Source organism: Triticum dicoccoides, chromosome 4A (genome assembly GCF_002162155.2).
Source record: "Triticum dicoccoides isolate Atlit2015 ecotype Zavitan chromosome 4A, WEW_v2.0, whole genome shotgun sequence".
NCBI lineage: Eukaryota > Viridiplantae > Streptophyta > Magnoliopsida > Poales > Poaceae > Triticum > Triticum dicoccoides.
The window spans coordinates 377,719,237-377,741,196 of NC_041386.1; positions in this window are offsets into that span (position 1 = coordinate 377,719,237).

The window sequence follows — 21,960 nt, forward strand, 5'->3', positions numbered from 1 at the left end:
GAGCGGCAGAGGCTCGCGCGCTCTTCCTCACTCCGCCCCCTCTCGCCCTCCTTCTTCTCCACTTCGCCGCAGCAACTCTTTGCCGTGCCGTTCCGCCGTCGCTTCGTCTTGCTCCCCGTTGCATCGCTCCCATGGCGCTGTCGAGCTCGTGGGATGGCTCCAACGTCCACGAGGACCACATCGACTTCCTCCGCCGAACGCGGCGTCTGCCCGGCGAGAACCTTGTGCGGGTTCATCAAGCGCCGGCGAGGGAGATTTTGCCGGCACCGGAGGAGGGCGAGCAGGTGATCTTCCGCTCGCACTGCCTGTGTGGCTTCGGCCTCCCGGCGAGCGGATTCCTTCAAGCCTTCCTCGAGTTCTACCACCTCGAGCCGCATCACCTCACGCCCAACGCGGTGATGCTGCTGTCGGCCTTCGTCACCTTGTGCGAGGGCTTTCTTGGAGTTCTCCCCACGCTCGAGATCTGGGGGGAGTTCTTCCAAAGCAAGCTCGGCACCATCGTCACGGGCGTGCCCGCCCCCTGCGGAGCCTTCATTGCCATGAGGCGGGCGAGCGAGAACAAACCGTTCCCGTCCATTCCGCTGATCCAGTTGGTGAAGCTTTGGCAGAAGTCTTATTTCTACGTGAAGAACATCGCCCAGCAAGGCGACTACGTCAACCTGCCGGATTACGTAGCCGGCCTGCCGGTTGGGAGGCAACCTTCGTGGAGCTACCGGGCCAGGTTGCTGTCTCTGGCCGGGAACGCAGCCGTCTCCCGGCTTCGGGTGATGATCCAGTCGGAGGGCCTGACCGGAGCCGACTTGGGGGCCGCCTTCATGGAGCGCCGGGTTCTTCCGCTCCAAGGCCGGCCTCATATGGTCTGCCAAATGAGCGGCCGCTTCGACCCGTGCCGGCTGAGCACCAGGGAGATGCCTCACGCAGAGGTGTCTTACATGGTGAATTATGTCTCCAACTGCAAGCTCGCCGAGGATTGGCGATACGGCAAGGAGCCATATTCCCGCGCCAACCCTCTGCCTGTCATAAGTTCTTTCTTCTTTTCTTCCTTTTTGTAGCCGGCCTCATGATAGCTGACTTTTGATCAATTGGTTTGCCTTTTGCAGAACCCTCTTCTCCCGCCGACAGCCGGGGCCGCGGGGGTAGAGCGCCAGCTCCTCCCCGACCGCACGGTGGACGGTGCCGATGATCCGGACCTGGGAGCGGGCGCTATGGAAGACGCCATCATGGGGGAAGGCGACAAGGACGGAGGCGCGGGACTCGGGGCCAGCTTCAAGGACTGGCCGGATGACGACGAGGTCGAAGTCGCCCCGCACCGCCAGCCGGCGCCCGATCATCAAGGCGCGGGCTCGTCTGCCGTGCCGGCTGCCCGTGGCGGCGCGCAGAAGACCCGGGCCGCGTCGACCTTCTTCGGCAGCTGGCTGAAAAAATCCAAGGTCTCCATGGCGGCGACCAAGCGGGATGAGGCGGCCGCGAAGGCGGCCCTCTTCCGCAAGGCGGTGAAGCAGCCGCAGGCGATCTCTGCGTAAGTCGTTGAATGTCTTGCGTATATATTTTTTGTCTTCTTCGTCCGAAACTCTTCTAAATCTTTCCTTTCTTGCCGGACAAGGCGTCGCTTTCTCTCGAGCGAGGTCCTGGCGGCTCCCTAGTCGGGCCGACTGGGGGGTCCTCAAGCTCCCGCCACGTGGATCCCCGCGCCGACCTTAAAGAGGCCACGGAGCGGAACGCGCGGGAGGCGCGGGAGGAGCGGGAGGCAGCGGAGCGAAGGACTGCCCAGGCGACGAAGGAGCAGGCCGACGCGGCGGCTAAGGCCCGGGCGAAGGTGTCAGTCGCGGAGACGGAGGCGGAGGCCTCGCACAACCAGCCTCCGCTGCTCGTTGTTCCCCTCCGCGCCGTGGCCCCCGACGTTCCCGTGCCCTCGTCGGAGGAGGTCGACCAGGGCCCGCTGGTGATGGAGAGGCGGGAGGACCCCGTGATCTTCGTGGAGGGGGCATCACAGACGGCGCCGACTGGAGCGGGCCAAAGCGGCCAATCAGCTGCGGCGCCAGAGCAGCCGTCCAGGGGCGAGCCGGCGGCAGGGGCCGGCCTCGAGGTGCAGCCGGCATTGCGCCTGCGCGCAGGGGGTGGCACCTCCGCGCCGGAACCGCACCAAGCAGCGGGCGCCAGCCAGACGGCGGAGGCCCTGGAGACGGCCAGCGTCAGCATGTCCGAGTGGACTCCCAGCGGGGGGACGGGAGAGCTAAACGCGGCGGCCCAGGAGGTCCGGAACCGGCTTCAAGCTCAGGCCGCCTCGCTGCAGCAATACACTCAAGAGTTTCTCTCGATGCGAGCTGTCATCCGGGTGAGTCTTCTATCCTTGGTTATTTTGCTCTTTCTATTTCCTCCGTGGGGGCGCGTCAACGCACCCACTGGGTGTTGTCCCCGAGTTCCGAGTCGGTTGCTGCGCAGGCGGCTCGGAACTTACTAGGTCCTGTCAACCATCTTATACCCGCCTCCTATCTGTTCTTTCAGGAGTATCATAACCTTTGCGCTGCTGCCTTCAACTCCCAGGCTCAGGAGCTGGCCGGAAAACCAAAGACCTGATCAGTAGCCGGAGTGCGTACTTGGTTTCGTTCATCTCCTGTGGGGGCGCGTCAGCACGCCCACTGGGTGTAGTCCCCGAGATTCGGGCCGACTGCTGAGCAGTCATGTTAGATCTTCCCTGACGACTTCACCTTATTGGTTTTCTTTTGTCTTTCGTGCTCGCAGAAGCCAATGCCGACTTTAGGGGGCAGCTCAGCGAGGCGCAGGCCACCCTTCATGCCAAGGAAACTGAGTATGACGCCTTGCTCCTGGAGCGTGACCGCCTGGCCAAGGAGCTGACTGACCAGGAGGAGAGCCACAAGGCGGCCCTGAAGAAGGCACAGGATAACGAAGCCGCCCTGAAGGCCGAGTTCAAGACCGAAGCGACGGGCTGAGCTGAGACCAGGCAAGTGCTGAATGAAGGCTTCGGCTGTATTGAGGATTTGATCGACGGTAAGCCGCCTTCCTCGCTCCTTGCATGCCCCTTGCCGCCGGATTTGTGTTCTGACTTGTGCTGCTTTTTATTCTCTGTGCAGACTACTTTCCCGGCTACTCCGTCTTCGCTGCCCAAACCATCGAGGCCCACCGCGAAGCGCGCCGTCAGGCGGGGGCCGACATCACGCTGGACGCGAGTCGGACGCTTGAGGAGCAACTCTTGGCGGTCCAAGCATGGCTGCAGCCGGCTCATCGTATGCTCCGCCGCCTCCAGCGCGCCGGGGCGCAGGTGTTGGCCGCCCTCTGGCCAAGCGAGACGATTCCCCGCACCCCGAGTCGGACTGCCGACTGGCTGGAAGTTGCGGTTGGCCGCTTCGAGGCTTGGAAAGCATCGGCGGCCCGGCATGGAGCTGGGCGGGTGTTGGAGTTCGTCCGAGCTTGGTATCCCGGGCTCAACCTGGACCAGCTGCGCACCTGGCGGCTGGAGGCCGACGAAGAGCTGGAGGAGGTGCGGCCGGCTATCACTCAGCGCGCTTCGACGATCGCCGAGTGTACTGACATCAGCGTCTTCGCTCCTGAGATCAATGACAACGGCGTTGCCCAGCCGGAGGAGTGGTTCGGGCTGGACTCGGCAGCGGGTGAAGACTCGGCAGAGGAGATCGCCTCCAGTGATGAAGGCGAAGACGACGAAGGAGAGGAGGGCGAAGATGTTGAGTCGGCCAGTGAAGCGGCCAGCCAGCCTCAGCCTGATCGTGCCTCCAGTAACAAGGCGCCTGCTAGCACGCCCTCTGCGGGAGGCGGTGATCATGCCGAGGTTCGCCAACCGGCCACTCCTCCAGCCGGTACTGCCGTCTCCACCGACCTGCCCGACTCGCCAGTCGCTCCCTTGGCTTAGTGTGCCGTCCTTGTTTTTTCCTGCTTGTTGCCTTTTGAACAACTTTATTAAACTTGCGCAGTTCCACCCACTGGGGGTGTATTCGAACTATATTGAATGCTGGCCTTTTGAAGGTCTTTTATGTAAATATTATTGCGTGTTTGGTTTCCATTCATGTATGCTTTTTATCCTTAGGCTGTTTCCTTTGCCGCCTTCCCCTTCTGGGAAGGCAAGTACTCGAGCTTTCTTAGATTGTAGCGAGGTGAATGGAAGCCGGAAGGCCGGCTACTCTGGTGCCGGTCGGCGATGGGAGAAAAACCGGCTTTTGTTATATTAGTCCGTTTTTCGTGTGGGCACCCGTTCCTGCCCCTAACTCTTGCCAGCCGAACAGCCGGTTCTTCAAACTGCGACTTTTGGCAAGAGAAGGCTTGGGAGCCGGCACACTACTTGTCTGACTACGGGGAGGACTTCTAATATAACTCCAGGCGGCCAGTCCCCGGGCCGACTAGTCGAACCCGGTGCCGTACGGAAAAAAGTAAATGCAATGACAAGGCCATAAGCATGATACTTTTCATTCATAGACAAAAGATGGCAGTCCCCGAGCTCTCCTCGGGGGGCCTATTGTCTCGTACTTAGTACAAAAGTTAGCGTGATACATACTGCATTTCAACTGTAAAACCTTCGGACGAGGTTGGCATTCCATGGTCGTTCTGACTCCTTGCCGGAGTCATCTTTCTTTCGTGCCTTCGGCTTCTGTGCGTCAATCAGGTAGTAGGAGTCGTTGCCTAAGGCTCTGCTAATGACGAAGCGGCCCTCCCAAGGGGCCGAGAGCTTGTGCTGGCTGGCTGTTCGCTGGATCAGCCGGAGCACAAGATCGCCCTCTTGGAAGGATCTTGGCTTGACCTTCCGGCTGTGGTAGCGGCGCAGGCCCTGCTGATAGATGGCGGACCGTCTGAGGGCTAACAGTCGGCCTTCTTCCAGCAGGTCGACGCTGTCTTCTCGTGCTTCCTTGTCCTCGGCTTCCATGTACATGGTTACCCGAGGTGAGTCGAACTCGGTGTCAGTTGGGATGACCGCCTCGGCACCATATACGAGGAAGAAAGGAGTGAAGCCGGTTGACTTGTTTGGTGTAGTGCGCAGACTCCAAAGGATAGCCGGCAGCTCATCAAGCCAATAGCCGGCTGAACGCTCCAGTGGTACGATTAGTCGGGGCTTGATGCCAGAGAGGATGAGGCCGTTGGCTCGCTCGACCTGGCCGTTTGACTGCGGATGGGCGACAAACGCTAGGTCCAACCGGATGCCTTGCGTCGCGCAAAAATGTGCCAAGGCTCCCTTGGCGAAATTCGTGCCATTGTCGGTGATGATGCTGTGTGGCACGCCGTACCGAGTTGTTATATCTGCAATAGATGTCACGGCAGTCGGCCCATTCAGCTTCTTGATTGGCTTTGCCTCAATCCATTTGGTGAATTTGTCCACGGCGACAAGCAGATGTGTCATGCCGCCGCGCGCCGTCTTGAATGGGCCCACCATGTCCAGTCCCCAAACGGCGAAGGGCCAAGTGAGGGGAATGGTCTTGAGTGCTAAAGCCGGCATGTGTTGCTTGGAGCTGAAGAGTTGGCACCCTTTGCAATGTTTAACTAATTTCTTGGCGTCATCCAAAGCAGTCAGCCAAAAGAAACCATGGCGGAAGGCTTTGGCGATGAGTGATCTTGAGGCCGCATGGTGGCCGCATTCTCCTTGGTGGATGTCTCTGAGGATTGCAATGCCCTTCTCTTGCTCAACGCATCGCTGGAGGACTCCAGTGACACTGCGCTTGACAAGTTCTCTGTTGACGATTGTGTATGCTCTAGCTCGGCGTTGGACTTGTCTTGCCTCTACTTCGTCAGCCGGCAGATCTTCATTTATTAGGAAGTTGAGGATGGATTGAGCCCATAACGGAGCTGTGACTTCTTCTATTGCCACAACGGCTACTGCGACCAGGGCGGGCGGGCTAGGCGGTGAAATGCTGGAGTCGGCCGCCGCCTGTTGTGTTGGTGTAGTCTCCGGGCCGACTACCGCAGTCCCCGAGCCGGTTGAGGCAGTCCCCGGGTCGGGCGTAACTACGGAAGTCCCCGAGCCGCCTGCTAATACCCCCTGGCCGACTATCGAAGTCCCCAGGTCACCTGCTTGGTTCTTCGAGCCGGCTGCGTCGGGGTCAGGCGGCACGAAGATGGAATCGGACTCTGGAGACGGTTTGATAGTGTTGGGGAACGTAGCAGAAATTCAAAATTTTCCTACGTGTCACCAAGATCTATCTATGGAGAGACCAGCAACGAGGGGAAGGAGAGTGCATCTACATACCCTTGTAGATCGCTAAGCGGAAGCGTTCAAGTGAACATGGTTGATGGAGTCGTACTCGTCGTGATTCAAATCACCGATGATCCTAGTGCTGAACGGACGGCACCTACGCGTTCAACACATGTACAGCCCGGTGACGTCTCCCATGCCTTGATCCAGCAAGGAGAGAGGGAGAGGTTGAGGAAGACTCCATCCAGCAGCAGCACAACGGCGTGGTGGTGGTGGAGGAGCGTGGCAATCCTGCAGGGCTTCGCCAAGCACCACGGGAGAGGAGAAGGACTTGGGAGAAGGGGAGGGCTGCACCAAAGGCAAAGGTCAGAAGTCCTCCATCTCCCCCACTATATATAGGAATAAGGGAGAGGGGGGAGGTGCAGCCTTGGCCCTTCCTCCAAGGAAGGGTGGGGCTAGGGAGGAGTCCCTCCTCCCTAAGGCACCTCGGAGGTGCCTTCCCCTTTTAGGACTCTTCCTTTCCTTATCCCTTTGGCGCATGGGCCTCTTGGGGCTGGTACCCTTGGCCCATATAGGCCAAGGCGCACCCTCTACAGCCCATGTGCCCCCCCGGGGCAGGTGGCCCCACCCGGTGGACCCCCGGGACCCTTCCAGTGGTCCCGGTATAATACCGGTGACCCCGAAACTTGTCCGGTGACCAAAACAGGACTTCCCATATATAAATCTTTACCTCCGGACCATTCCGGAACTCCTGGTTACGTCCGGGATATCATCCGGGACTCCGAACAACATTCGGTAACCACATACAAACTTCCTTTATAACCCTAGCGTCATCGAACCTTAAGTGTGTAGACCCTACGGGTTCGGGAACCATGCAGACATGACCGAGACGTTCTCCGGTCAATAACCAATAGCGGGATCTGGATACCCATGTTGGCTCCCACATGTTCCACGATGATCTCATCGGATGAACCACGATGTCAAGGACTTAATCAATCCCGTATACAATTCCCTTTGTCTATCGGTACGATACTTGCCCGAGATTCGATCGTCGGTATCCCGATACCTGGTTCAATCTCGTTACCGGCAAGTCTCTTTACTCGTTCTGTAACACATCATCCCGTGATCAACTCCTTGATAACATTGTGCACATTATGATGATGTCCTATCGAGTGGGCCCAGAGATACCTCTCCGTCACATGGAGTAACAAATCCCAGTCTCGATTCGTGCCAACCCAACAGACACTTTCGGAGATACCCGTAGTGTACCTTTATAGCCACCCAGTTACGTTGTGACGTTTGGCACACCCAAAGCACTCCTACGGTATCCGGGAGTTGCACAATCTCATGGTCTAAGGAAATGATACTTGACATTAGAAAAGCTTTAGCATACGAACTACACGATCTAGTGCTATGCTTAGGATTGGGTCCTGTCCATCACATCATTCTCCTAATGATGTGATCCCGTTATCAATGACATCCAATGTCCATGGTCAGGAAACCGTAACCATCTATTGATCAACGAGCTAGTCAACTAGAGGCTTACTAGGGACATGGTGTTGTCTATGTATCCACACATGTATCTGAGTTTCCTATCAATACAATTCTAGCATGGATAATAAACGATTATCATGAACAAGGAAATATAATAATAATAAATTTATCATTGCCTCTAGGGCATATTTCCAACAGTCTCCCACTTGCACTAGAGTCAATAATCTAGTTCACATCGCCATGTGATTAACACTCATAGGTCACATCTCCATGTGACCAACATCCAAAGAGTTTACTAGAGTCAATAATCTAGTTCACATCACTATGTGATTAACACTCAATGAGTTCTGGGTTTGATCATGTTGCTTGTGAGAGAGGTTTTAGTCAACGGGTCTGAACCTTTCAGATCCGTGTGTGCTTTACAAATCTCTATGTCATCTCCTAGATGTAGCTACCACGTTCTATTTGGAGCTATTCCAAATAACTGTTCTACTTGGAGCTATTCTAAATTGTTGCTCCATTATACGTATCCGGTATCTCTATTCAGAGCTATCCGGATAGGTGTCAAGCTTGCATCGACGTAACCCTTTACGACGAACTCTTTTACCACCTCCATAATCGAGAAAATTCCTTAGTCCACTAGCTACTAAGGAAAACTTTGACCGCTGTCCTGTGATCCATTCTTGGATCACTCTTGTACCCCTTGACTGACTCATGGCAAGGCACATTTCAGGTGCGGTACACAGCATGGCATACTGTAGAGCCTATGTCTTAAGCATAGGGGACGACCTTCGTCCTTTCTCTCTATTCTGCCATGGTCGAGCTTTAAGTCTTAACTTCATACCTTACAACTCAGGCAAGAACTCCTTCTTTGACTGATCCATCTTGAACACCTTCAAGACCATGTCAAGGTATGTGCTCATTTGAAAGTACCATTAAGCGTTTTGATCTATCCTTATAGATCTTGATGCTCAATGTTCAAGTAGCTTAATCTAGGCTTTCCATTGAAAATCACTTTCCAAATAACCATATATGCTTTCCAGAAATTCTACGTCATTTCTGATCCATAATATGTCAACAACATATACTCATCAGAAATTCTATAGTGCTCCCACTCACTTCTTTGGAAATACAAGTTTCTCATAAACTTTGTATAAACCCAAAATCTTTGATCATCTCATCAAAGCATACATTCCAACGCCGAGATGCTTACTCCAGTCCTTAGAAGGATTGCTAGAGCTTTGCATACTTATTAGCATCTTTTAGGATTGACAAAACCTTCGGTTGTATCACATACAACCTTTCCTCAAGAAAATCATCGAGGAAACAATGTTTTGACATTCTATCTGCAAGATTTCATAAATAATGCAGTAACTGCTAACATAATTCCAACAGACTTTCAGCATCGCTACATGTGAGAAAGTCTCATCGTAGTCAACTCCTTGAACTTGTCGGGAAACATCTTAACGACAAGTCGAGCTTTCTTAATGGTGACATTTACCATCATCGTCCGTCTTCCTTTTAAAATCCATATGTACCTAACAGCCTTACGACCATCAAGTAGTTCTTCCAAAGTCTACACTTTGTTTTCATACATGGATCCTCTCTCGGATTTTATGGCCTTGAGCCATTTAACGGAATCCGGGCCCACCATTGCTTCTTCATAGCTCGTAGGTTCATTGTTGTCTAGCAACACGACTTCCAAGACAAGATTACGTACCACTCTGAAGTAGTATGCATCCTTGTCATCCCACGAGGTTTGGTAGTGACTTGATCTGAAGTTTCATGATCACTATCATAAGCTTCCATTTCAATTGGTGTAGGTGCCACAGGAACAACTCCCTGTGCCCTGTCACACACTAGTTGAAGAGACGGTTCAATAACCTCATCAAGTCTCCACCATCCTCCCACTCAATTCTTTCGAGAGAAACTTTTCCTCGAGAAAGGACCCGATTCTAGAAACAATCCCTTATTGCTTTCGAATCTGAGACAGGAGGTATACCCAACTGTTTTGGGTGTCCTATGAACATGTATTTATCCGCTTTGGGTTCGAGCTTATCAGCCTGAAACTTTTTCACATAAGCGTCGCAGCCCCAAACTTTTAAGAAATGACAGCTTAGGTTTCTCTAAACCATAGTTCATACGGTGTCATCTCATCGGAATTACATGGTGCCCCTTTTAAAGTGAATGTGGTTGTCTCTAATGCCTACCCCATAAACTATCGCGGTAATTCGATAAGAGACATCATGGTATGCATCATATCCAATAGGATGCATTCATGATGTTCGGACACACCATCACACTATGGTGTTCCAGGCTGTATTAATTGTGAAACAATTTCCACAATGTCTTAATTCTGTGCCAAACTCGTAATTCAGATATTCATCTCTATGATCATATCATAGATATTTTATCCTCTTGTCACGACGATCTTTCAACTTCACCCTGAAATTACTTGAACCTTTCAATAATTCAGACTCGTGATTCATCAAGTAAATATACTCAACATCTACTCAAATCATCTATGAAGTAGGAACATAACGATATCCACTACATGCCTCAGCAATCATTGGACTGCACACATCAAAATGTATTACTTCCAGCAAGTTGCTTTCTGGTTCCATTTTATTGAAACCGAGGCTTTCAGTCATCTTGCCCATGTGGTATGATTTGCATGTCTCAAGTGATTCAAAATCAAGTGAGTCCAAACGGTCCATTTGCATGGAGTTTCTTCATGCATATACACCAATAGACATGGTTCGCATGTCTCAAACTTTTCAAAAATGAGTGAGTCCAAAGATCCATCAACATGGAGCTTCTTCATGCGTTTTGTACCGATATGACTTACGTGGCAGTGCCACAATTAGGTGGTACTATCTTATATCTTTTGGCATGAACATGTGTATCACTATGATCGAGATTCAATAAACCATTAATTTTAGGTGTAAGACCATTGAAGGTATTATTCAAATAAACAGAATAACCATTATTCTCCTTAAATGAATAATCGTATTGCGATAGACATAATCCAATCATGTCTATGCCCAACGCAAACACCAAATAACAATTATTTAGGTTTAACACCAATCTCGATGGTAGAGGGAGCGTGCGATGCTTGATCATATCAACATTGGAAATACTTCCAACACATATCGTCAGCTCACCTTTAGCTAGTCTCTGTTTATTCCGTAGCTTTTTATTTCGATTTACTGACACTTAGCAACTGAACCGGTATCTAATACCCTGGTGCTACTAGGAGTACTAGTAAAGTACACATTAACATCCAATATACTTCTATCGACCTTGCCAGCCTTCTTATCTACCAAGTATCTAGGGTAATTCTGCTCCAGTGGCTGTTCCCTTTATTACAGAAGCACTTAGTCTCGGTTTGGGTTCAACCTTGGGTTTCTTCACTAGAGCAGCAGCTGATTTGCCGTTTCATGAAGCATCCCTTTTTTTTTGCCCTTGCCCTTCTTGAAACTAGTGGTTTCACCAACCATCAACAATTGATGCTCCTTCTTGATCTCTACTTTTGTAGTGTCAAACATCACGAATATCTCAAGGATCATCATATATGTCCCTGATATATTATAGTTCATCACGAAGCTTTAGCAGCTTGGTGGTAATGACTTCGGAGAACTATCACTATTTCATTTGGAAGATCAACTCCCATTTGATTCAAGCGATTGTTGTACTCAGACAATCTGAGTACAAGCTCAACAATTGAGCTTTTCTCCCTTAGTTTGCAGGCTAAGAGAATCGTCGGAGGTCTTATACCTCTTGACGTGGGCACGAGCCTGAAATCCCAATTTCAGCCCTCGAAACATCTCACATGTTTCGCGACGTTTTAAAACATCTTCGGTGCCTCAACTCTAAACCGTTTAACTGAACTATCACGTAGTTATCAAAATGTGTATGTCTGATGTTCGCAACATCCACAGACCACGTTCGAGGTTCAGCACACTGAGCGGTGCATTAAGGACATAAGCCTTCTACGAAGCAATGAGGACAATCCTCAGTTTACGGACCTAGTCCGCATAATTGCTACTATCAACTTTCAATTAAATTTTCTCTAGGAACATAACTAAACAGTAGAACTAAAACGCGAGCTACGACATAATTTGCAAAATCCTTTTTGACTATGTTCAGGATAATTAAGTTCATCTTATGAACTCCCACTCAGATAGACATCCCTCTAGTCATCTAAGTGATTCCATGATCCGAGTCAACTAGGTCGTGTCCGATCATCACGTGAGACGGACTAGTCAACATCGGTGAACATCTTCATGCTGATCGTATCTACCATACGACTCATGCTTGACCTTTCGGTCTTCTGTGTTCTGAGGCCATGTCTGTACACATGCTAGGCTCGTCAAGTCAACCTAAGTGTTTGCATGTGTAAATCTGTCTTACACCCGTTGTATGTGAACGTTGGAATCAAACACCCGATCATCACGTGGTGCTTTGAAACAACGAACTGTCGCAACAGTGCATAGTTAGGGGGAACACCTTCTTGAAATTTTAATGAGGGATCATCTTATTTACTACCGTCGTTCTAAGCAAATAAGATGTATAAACATGATAAACATCACATGCAATCAAATAGTGACATGATATGGCCAATATCATATTGCTCCTTTTGATCTCCATCTTCGGGGCTCCATGATCATCATCGTCACCGGCATGACACCATGATCTCCATCATCATGATCTTTATCATCGTGTCTTCATGAAGTTGTCTCGTCAACTATTACTTCTACTACTACAGCTAACGGTTAGCAATAAAGTAAAGTAATTACATGACATTTATGTTGACACGCAGGTCATAAATAAATAAAGACAACTCATATGGCTCCTGCCGGTTGTCATACTCATCGACATGCAAGTCGTGATTCCTATTACAAGAACATGATCAATCTCATACATCACATATATCATTCATCACATCCTTTGGCCATATCACATCACATAGCATACCCTGCAAAAACAAGTTAGATGTCCTCTAATTGTTGTTTGCATGTTTTACTTGGCTGCTATGGGTTTCTAGCAAGAACGTTTCTTACCTACGCAAAGAACACAACGTGATATGCCAATTGCTATTTACCCTTCATAAGGACCCTTTTCATGGAATCCGATCCGACTAAAGTGGGAGAGACAGACACCTGCTAGCCACCTTATGCAACTAGTGCATGTCAGTCGGTGGAACTAGTCTCACGTAAGAGTACGTGTAAGGTCGGTCCGGGCCGCTTCATCCCACAATGCCACCGAATCAAGATTGGACTAGTAACGGTAAGCATATTGAACAAAATCAATGCCCACAACTACTTTGTGTTCTACTCGTGCATAGAATCTATGCAATAGACCTAGCTCATGATGCCACTGTTGGGGAACATAGCAGAAATTCAAAATTTTCCTACGTGTCACCAAGATCTATCTATGGAGAGACCAGGAACGAGGGGAAGGAGAGTGCATCTACATACCCTTGTAGATCGCTAAGCGGAAGCGTTCAAGTGAACGGGGTTGATGGAGTCGTACTCGTCGTGATTCAAATCACCGATGATCCTAGTGCCGAACGGACGGCACCTCCGCGTTCAACACACGTACAGCCCGGTGACGTCTCCCATGCCTTGATCCAGCAAGGAGAGAGGGAGAGGTTGAGGAAGACTCCATCCAGCAGCAGCACAACGGCGTGGTGGTGGTGGAGGAGCGTGGCAATCCCGCAGGGCTTCGCCAAGCACCACGGGAGAGGAGAAGGACTTGGGAGAGGGGGAGGGCTGCACCAAAGGCAAAGGTCAGAAGTCCTCCATCTCCCCCACTATATATAGGAGCAAGGGAGAGGGGGGGAGGCGCAGCCTTGGCCCTTCCTCCAAGGAAGGGTGCGGCTAGGGAGGAGTCCCTCCTCCCCAAGGCACCTCGGAGGTGCCTTCCCCTTTTAGGACTCTTCCTTTCCTTATCCCTTTGGCGCATGGGCCTCTTGGGGCTGGTGCCCTTGGCCCATATAGGCCAAGGCGCACCCCCTACAGCCCATGTGCCCCCCCGGGGCAGGTGGCCCCACCCAGTGGACCCCCGGGACCCTTCCAGTGGTCCCGGTACAATACCGGTGACCCCGAAACTTGTCCGGTGACCAAAACAAGACTTCCCATATATAAATCTTTACCTCCGGACCATTCCGGAACTCCTCGTGACGTCCAGGATATCATCCGGGACTCCGAACAACGTTCGGTAACCACATACAAACTTCCTTTATAACCCTAGCGTCATCGAACCTTAAGTGTGTAGACCCTACGGGTTCGGGAACCATGCAGACATAACCAAGACGTTCTCCGGTCAATAACCAACAGCGGGATCTGGATACCATGTTGGCTCCCACATGTTCCACGATGATCTCATTGGATGAACCACGATGTCAAGGACTTAATCAATCCCGTATACAATTCCCTTTGTCTATCGGTACGACACTTGCCCGAGATTCGATCGTCGGTATCCCGATACCTTGTTCAATCTCGTTACCGGCAAGTCTCTTTACTCATTCCATAACACATCATCCCGTGATCAACTCCTTGATAACATTGTGCACATTATGATGATGTCCTACCGAGTGGGCCCAGAGATACCTCTCCGTCACACGGAGTGACAAATCCCAGTCTCGATTCGTGCCAACCCAACAGACACTTTCGGAGATACCCGTAGTGTACCTTTATAGCCACCCAGTTACGTTGTGACGTTTGGCACACCCAAAGCACTCCTACGGTATCCGGGAGTTGCACAATCTCATGGTCTAAGGAAATGATTGTTGACATTAGAAAAGCTTTAGCATACGAACTACACGATCTAGTGCTATGCTTAGGATTGGGTCTTGTCCATCACATCATTCTCCTAATGATGTGATCCCGTTATCAACGAAATCCAATGTCCATGGTCAGGAAACCGTAACCATCTATTGATCAACGAGCTAGTCAACTAGAGGCTTACTAGGGACATGGTGTTGTCTATGTATCCACACATGTATCTGAGTTTCCTATCAATACAATTCTAGCATGGATAATAAACGATTATCATGAACAAGGAAATATAATAATAATAAATTTATTATTGCCTCTAGGGCATATTTCCAACAGATAGATGGCTTGAGGAGGTGTTGTAGAGCGACCGTGGTTGGTATTGCTTGCCGAGTGGAGCCTATTCGAGCCAGGGCATCAGCTGGCTCATTGTCGGTTCGTGGTACGTGGAGGAACTCGCATCCTTCAAAATACCCGTTGATATGCTAAACGAGGAAGCGGTAGCTTGCCATATTTGATTCCTTGGCATCCCAGTCGCCGGATGATTGCTGGACCACCAAGTCCGAGTCGCCATAACATATGATCCGGAGAATGCCGAGTTCTTTGGCAAGCCGGAGCCCGTGTATGAGCGCCTCGTACTCGACCACGTTGTTGGAGGCGTCAAAGTGAATTTGCAGCGTGTATCTGAGCTTGTCGCCTTTGGGAGAGGTGAGGATGACGCCGGCTCCAATGCCGGTGCGCATCTTGGACCCATCGAAGTGCATGCACCAATGAGTGGAGTCGGGAGCCCGCGGTAGGTACTGGGTCTCGGCCCAGTCGACGAGGAAGTCGGCCAATGCTTGGGACTTGATGGCGGTGCGAGGCTGGTAGAAGATCGTATAGGGGGCCAGCTCGATGGCCACTTCGCCACCCGGCCGGATGCATCCCGGCTGCCTATGATCTCGGCCAGCGGGGCAGTGCATACAACCGTGATGGGATGCTCTTGGAAGTAGGGCTTCAGCTTCTTGGTGGTGAAGTACACACCGTAGCACATCTTCTGGTAGTGCAGGTAGTTCTGCTTTGAGCTAGACATCACCTCGCTCAAATAGTACACCGGCCTCTGGACCGGCTGGCTCGGCCTTCTTCTAGGCGTTCGACTACGATGACGGTGCTGACCACCCGGCTGGTTGCAGCAATGTAGAGGAGCATGGGCTCTTTCTCAGTCGGCGCCGCTAGGACATGCAGCGTGGCCAGCATCTTCTTCAGCTCGTGAAAAGCTTGATCGGCTTGGTCATTCCACTCGAAGTGGTTGGTCACTTCATGAGGCGGTAGAGGGGAAGAGCTTTCTCTCCGAGCCGGCTGATGAAGCCGTTCAGGGAGGCCAAGCATCCGGTAAACTTCTGGACGTCTCGAAGTTTGGTGGGAATCACCATTCTCTCAATGGCCTTGATCTTTACAGGGTTGCATTCGATGCCGCGTTCGGAGACCAGGAAGCCTAGGAGCTGGCCGGCTGGCACTCCGAACACGCATTTCTCGGGGTTAAGCTTGATTTGGAACCGGCGTAGGTTCTCAAATGTTTCCTTGAGGTCTTCCAGCAAGGTGCCGCGCTTCTCCGTCTTCACCACAATGTCGTCTACGTAGACGTGGGCATTTCTGCCGAGTTGCTTGAGGAGGCACTTCTGCATGCAACGCTGAAAAGTGGCACCGGCATTTCTCAAGCCGAATGTCATAGTCAGGTAGCAGAAGGCCCCGAATGGCGTGATGAAGGCGGTCTTCAGGCGGTCTGCCGGATCTAACTTTATCTGGTGATACCCTGAGTAAGCATCCAAGAAACTCAACAGCTCGCATCCGGCCGTGGAGTCTATCACTCGGTCAATCCTTGGTAGGGCAAAGGGATCTTTGGGGCAGGCCTTGTTGAGGCTCGTGTAGTCTATACACATGCGCCACTTGTTGTTCTTCTTTAGCACGAGGACCGGGTTGGCGAGCCACTCTGGAAAGAAAACTTCCATAATGAAGCCGGCTGCCAGAAGCCGGGCTATCTCCTCTCCCGCAATCCTGCGTTTCTCCTCCGACAGTCGGCGGAGGGGTTGTTTAACTGGCTTTGCGTCTTCTCGGACGTGTAGTTTGTGCTCGGCGAATTCCTTCGGAACGCCCGGCATGTCCTTGGGGGACCATGCAAAGATGTCCCGATTCTCACGGAGGAAATCAGCGAGCTCGCCTTCCTATTTTCTATTCAGGTTTGCCCCGATGACGGCAAACCTCTCTGGGTGCTCGGGGTCAAGAGGTATCTCCTTTGTCTCCTTGGCCGGCTGGAAAGATCTTTGAGCATCATGCTCCTTGGGATCGGGGGATAGGCCGACTGCTTGCCGGCCATGGCCACAACTCGGTCCAACACCTTCTTTTCTTCGGCAATCACAAGGGACTCGGCCAGCCGACTGCTGGCTGCTGCGCACTCAGAGGACTTGTTGTAATCGCCGGCTATGGTGATGACGCCTTTGGTGCTCGGTATCTTCATCTTGAGGTATGCATAGTGGGGAACTGCCATGAACTTGGCCAAGGCAGGTCGGCCAAGCAATGCATGGTAAGGGCTCTCCAGGTCCACCACTTCAAACCAGATCGCTTCCCGGCGGAAATGCTCCATGTCCCAAAAAAGTACATCAATCTTGATCTTGCCAATGGGGGCGCAGGACAGGCCGGGTATGATGCCATGGAACGCAGTCCGGGTAGGCATGAGTTGCTTCGTCTTAACATTCAGCTTCTCCATGGTGTCACGGTACAGGATGTTGATGCTGCTCCTGCCGTCTATCAGCACGCGGGAGAATCGGGCAGCGCGTCTATCCGTTGCAAGGGTGGCATCCAAAACCAACGCATAAGAGCCGGGAGACGGCATCACCTCTGGGTGGTCGGTCCAGCTCCAGCTGATAGGTTTTTCTGACCAGTGCATGTGCTCGGCGGGGTTGGTAGCAACCATGCTGACTTCTTGGTGCTCTCGGCGCTTGCTGCGCCGGTCTTCGGGGTGACTTGTAAAGATGACATAGGCGGCATGCTCGTCGGGGAACTCGTCGTGCACGGCTCCGACTGCGGGCCGAGCGGCCGGCGGCTGCGGAGCCGGAGGCGGCAGACCGGCAGGCAGAGGCGGTGCGAGCACTTCGCCTTTAGAGATTCGGGTGAGCCAGTGGCACTTCCGGGTCGTGTGGTTGGATGGCTTCGTGCCGCTGTGGAACTTGCACGGGGCATCAAGAGTCTGCTCGTAGGAGAAGGCCGGCTGCCAAGCCGGCTTGCCGCTCCTCTGCTTCTTGGGTGCGGGCCGCGCTTCGGGCTGCTCGTCTTCGACTGTGGCCACCTACCGACTGGTGGAGGGCGGCACCGGGCCCTTGCGCTTGTGGTCGTTCCGGTGTGGGCGTCGGCCGGAGTCCCCAGCCGGCGTCTTGAGCGTCGGGTTCAGTACCTTTCCGGACGCGTCTACCCGGAGTTCGGTCTTCATCGAGGAGTCGGCGGTGGCGTACTTGTCCGCTATGATCAGAAGCTCGTCGAGGGTAGTCGGCTTGTCGCAAAGGAGCTTGTGGTTGAGGAGGTTGCCTTCTCGGCACCCGGCAGTGAAGTATTCTATGGCTTGCACCTCGTGCACCCCTTCGCAAGAGTTGCGGAGCTCGGCCCAACGCGTGAGGTAGTCGCGAGTGGACTCGGCGGGGCCTTGCACGCACAAGGAGAGCTGTCTGGGCTTGGGAGCCCACTTGTAGGTGCTGGTGAAGTTGCGGACGAAGGCTTCTGTGAAGTCTAGCCAGCTGTTGATGCTGTATGGCTTGAGGCTGTTGAGCCAGGTCCGCGCCGTGCCCTATAGCATGAGGGGCATGTACTTCACGGCAACGCGCCTGTTGCCGTTGGCTATGTTAAGCGCCATGGAGTAGTCAATCAATCAATCTTCCGGCTTCATGGAGCCATTGTACTTGGACGTGTCTCTTGGGAGCGAGAACCCTTTGGGGAAAGGCTCGTCGTGGATGCGGGGGCCGAAGCAAGGCGGGCCGACATCGTCTTCTTCTTCTAGCGCCAGGGATCGCGCCAGGCCGTCGTGGGCGCTCTCGTCAGAAGCGCCGTCGTGGCCGATGACCATCACCTCGGTGGTGACAGCGTCGCAGCCATCGGCCCGGGGAAGCGGGTCGTTGTAGATCGCGACGTTGGTGGGGAACGCGTCGAGTGAGGCCGTGTCAGAGTCGACAGGCATCGGATCGGTGGAGCTAACCGACTCCAAGTCCACGGCAAGCTCGCCGGAGACGTGGAGCTGGCCGAGGAGGTTGACGAGGTGGTCGGTGCCCGCGTCGGAGGCGAGCTCGTCAGAGATGAGTGTCTTGTCAAGGAGATCGGCGAGGCTGCTCGCCGCATAGATGTTGGTGACGCCTTGTAGCACGTCATGGCAAGCGCCATCAGGCGTGCCGGGCTGGCTACGCTCGCGGGGGAGGAAGAGGGTTCCCGTCCAGAACAGGTCTCCGGACGGCGATGCACCTGGCCCCATGGTGGGCGCCAAATGTCGGGTGGTAGGTGCGACATATGCCAACGGGTGGCTTATCATTGTGGGAGCCAGTAAGACGTCGCCGGTGCCTGGAAACGGGATGAGGCGAAGACATGCACGCTGGCGAATCTTACCCAGCTTCGGGGCTCTCCATGGAGATAACACCCCTAGTGCTGCTCTGCGGGGTCTCCGCATGGTCACTAGATGAACAAGTAGCTACACGGTGCTCCTTGAGTTGTTTGGCGAGAGGAGGAAGAAGGGCACGGCTTGCTCTCTTCTCCTCCCTATGTGGATGCCCCGGGGGGTTCATATAGGCCTACCCCCTAGGGGTACAATGGTAATCCGGCTGGGCGCGGGGCCCAGCTGTCTGTGTCTTTGCTCTCCGGCTTCTACGCCGGCTGCTGGGGCCCGCCGGCTGGTGGGTCCCGCCGGCTGCCGGCTCCTTGGTCGACAGGCAGGCCCCACTGTCCAGGGCCTTGTCGGTGGCTGGTTACTGTTGCTCAATCCTGGTGACGAGGGCTTCGCCGAAGTGGGCGTGGCTACAGTGCCGCCGTCCGGCGGGTGATCGCTGTAGCCTCACCGCGTCTCGTCTCCTTAATGGGGCGTCTCCTTCGAGGGAGGTGGCAAGTCGGTTGTGGGGAGCCGGCTCTATCTTGGGCCGACTGGGGGAGGTCTGGCCGCCTTCGGGTGTCTCTCTGCCCGAAGGGGCCCACCGCCCGTGGGCCGTACTGGTAGCCCATCGTGGATGACATCAGGGTCAACATGGCAATAGTGCTGCGCCGGACGGGTATTGGCCACACGTATGGCACACTGTGCCAGGCGTGCTCCAGGATTCGGGGGTGGCAGGCTTCACTGTAGCCACGCCCCGTCACATCGCCGTGATATGGATGCAGACTTTGAGGGTATGATCTTGACCGCTTTATGGGAGCCGGCTTCTTGGAGTCGGCCTTCTCGCGGCCGGCTTCTCGGAGCCGGCCCTCCCGCGGCTTCTCTTCATGAGGGCTGAAGTCGGGCCGCCTTCCTATAGCTAGCAAAGGGAATGCGGCCCTGTGTCTTGGATTCTTGAGGGCCGAAGTCGGCTCGTAATTTTTTCAGAAGGGCCAGGGGGGCTGGCTAGGCTACCCATGGTTATTTACTTCGACAATATTCTTTGGCTTCCAGGACATCAGTCCATCTATCATTGAGCAGATCTTGATGACCTTGAAGCTGCTGTTGTTTCTTTTTCAGGCTCCTTGCAGTGGCTATTAGCTGGCGTTTGAAGCGCTCCTGCTCGAGAGGTTCCTCAGGCACAAAAAAATCCTCGGTGCCGAGGCTCGCCTCAGCCTTGGAGAGCGGAAGGTAATTACAGTCCTTCGAGTCTTTGTGTGTGGTCTGCTCATCAGGGCTAACCTGCCCGTCTTCCTGTTCATCTTGTTCAGAAGTTGCATCAATGGGGTCTTCATTGTCTTCGGCACCGTCCGGAGTGTTATCTTCTCCTGTGCCGGTGACGATGTCGTCAGAGCCGTAATCGAGCATGCCAGTTGAGTCTTCGGTAGTGTCTATTAAGTGGGCGGGGGTGGGAAGCCAAATTCGTCATCAGCGTCCTGTTCTAATAGGATATAACTCGGTCGTGAATCCCCCGCTAAGGAGAGTGTTTTAATGAGTTTAGCACATCGTCTAACGGCGAGTACCGGAAGATGTCCGCGGAGCTGAATTCAACGATCGACGCCGATCAAGCTCGTCATGCGCGGAAACACATGCTTTGGAACCTATGGCCAGAAACATGTCCGAGGTTCTGGCAACACAGATCTCACTTGAGGTTGGGTCTGTGTACGGCTCCAATGCCGCTGAGTCTGTGCCCTCGGTGGTGGGGTTGAGCCTCCCGTCCTCGGATGGCGTGACCTGCTCCGGATCTAGAGCTGGAGCAGTTGCAGGTTCTATCTCCTGGGTGTAGTTTGATGACAGATTTGAACCATGTTCATCATGGTGACAGGGAGCGGCTACTGCCGTGGTCTCGAATCCGTTGAAGATTAAGTCTCCGCAGATGTCCGCGACGTAGTTCATGCTTGCAAATCTGACCTTATGGTCAGGGGCGTAGCTATCGATCTGCTCTAGATGGCAAAGCGAGTTGGCCCATAGTGCGAAGCCGCCGAACACGAAGATCTGTCCGGGAGGAAGGTTTCTCCCTGGACAATATTGTTGTGGATGGTTGATGGGCCCATCGAACCTCTTGGCGATGACACAACGGAACTCTCAATGAAAGCACCAATGTTGGTGTCACAACCGGCGGATCTCGGGTAGGGGCTCCCAAACTGTGCGTCTGAGGTTGATGGTAACGGGAGACATGGAACACAATGTTTACCCAGGTTTGGGCCCTCTCGATGGAGGTAAAACCCTACGTCCTGCTAGATTAATATTGATGAGTATGGGGGTTAAATGAGTTGATCTACCACGAGATCGTAATGGCTAAAACCCTAGAAGTCTAGCCTATCTGATTATGATTATTCTCTGTCTCTACAGACTAAACCCTCCGGTTTATATAGACACCGGAGGGGACCAAGGTTGTACAAAGTCAGTTATAGAGAAAGGGATCTTCATATTGGGATGCCAAGCTTGCCTTCCACACCAAGGAGAGTCCCATCCAGACACGGGTGGGAGTCTTCGGTCTTGCATTTTCACAGTCCATCAGTCCAGCCCACGCACCATAGTCCGGACGCCTAAGGACCCCCCCCAATCCAGGACTCCCTCACCAGCCCCGCACCAACTTATTTTTATCAAAGGCAACTACGACCATCCTGACTGAGGCAGCGCTCGAGTCAAAGGATGGGAGGACCTAAGTTTCAAAAAAGCGATGAGGTTTTCTGTATGCACAAGTTTTTTACTTACAGAACACGTATGGACAAGAGATATAACTTATCTATTTGGTTTGTCGGAGATCGCAATGTTGGTTCATCATTCCAGCTCGCTTTAGAGGCCAAGCTCTTGGTAGGAACCTGTAGATGGAAATGATGTAAGATGTGATCTTATCTATCTGAAATGCTTATGAAATACTTATGCATGCAATGCTTATG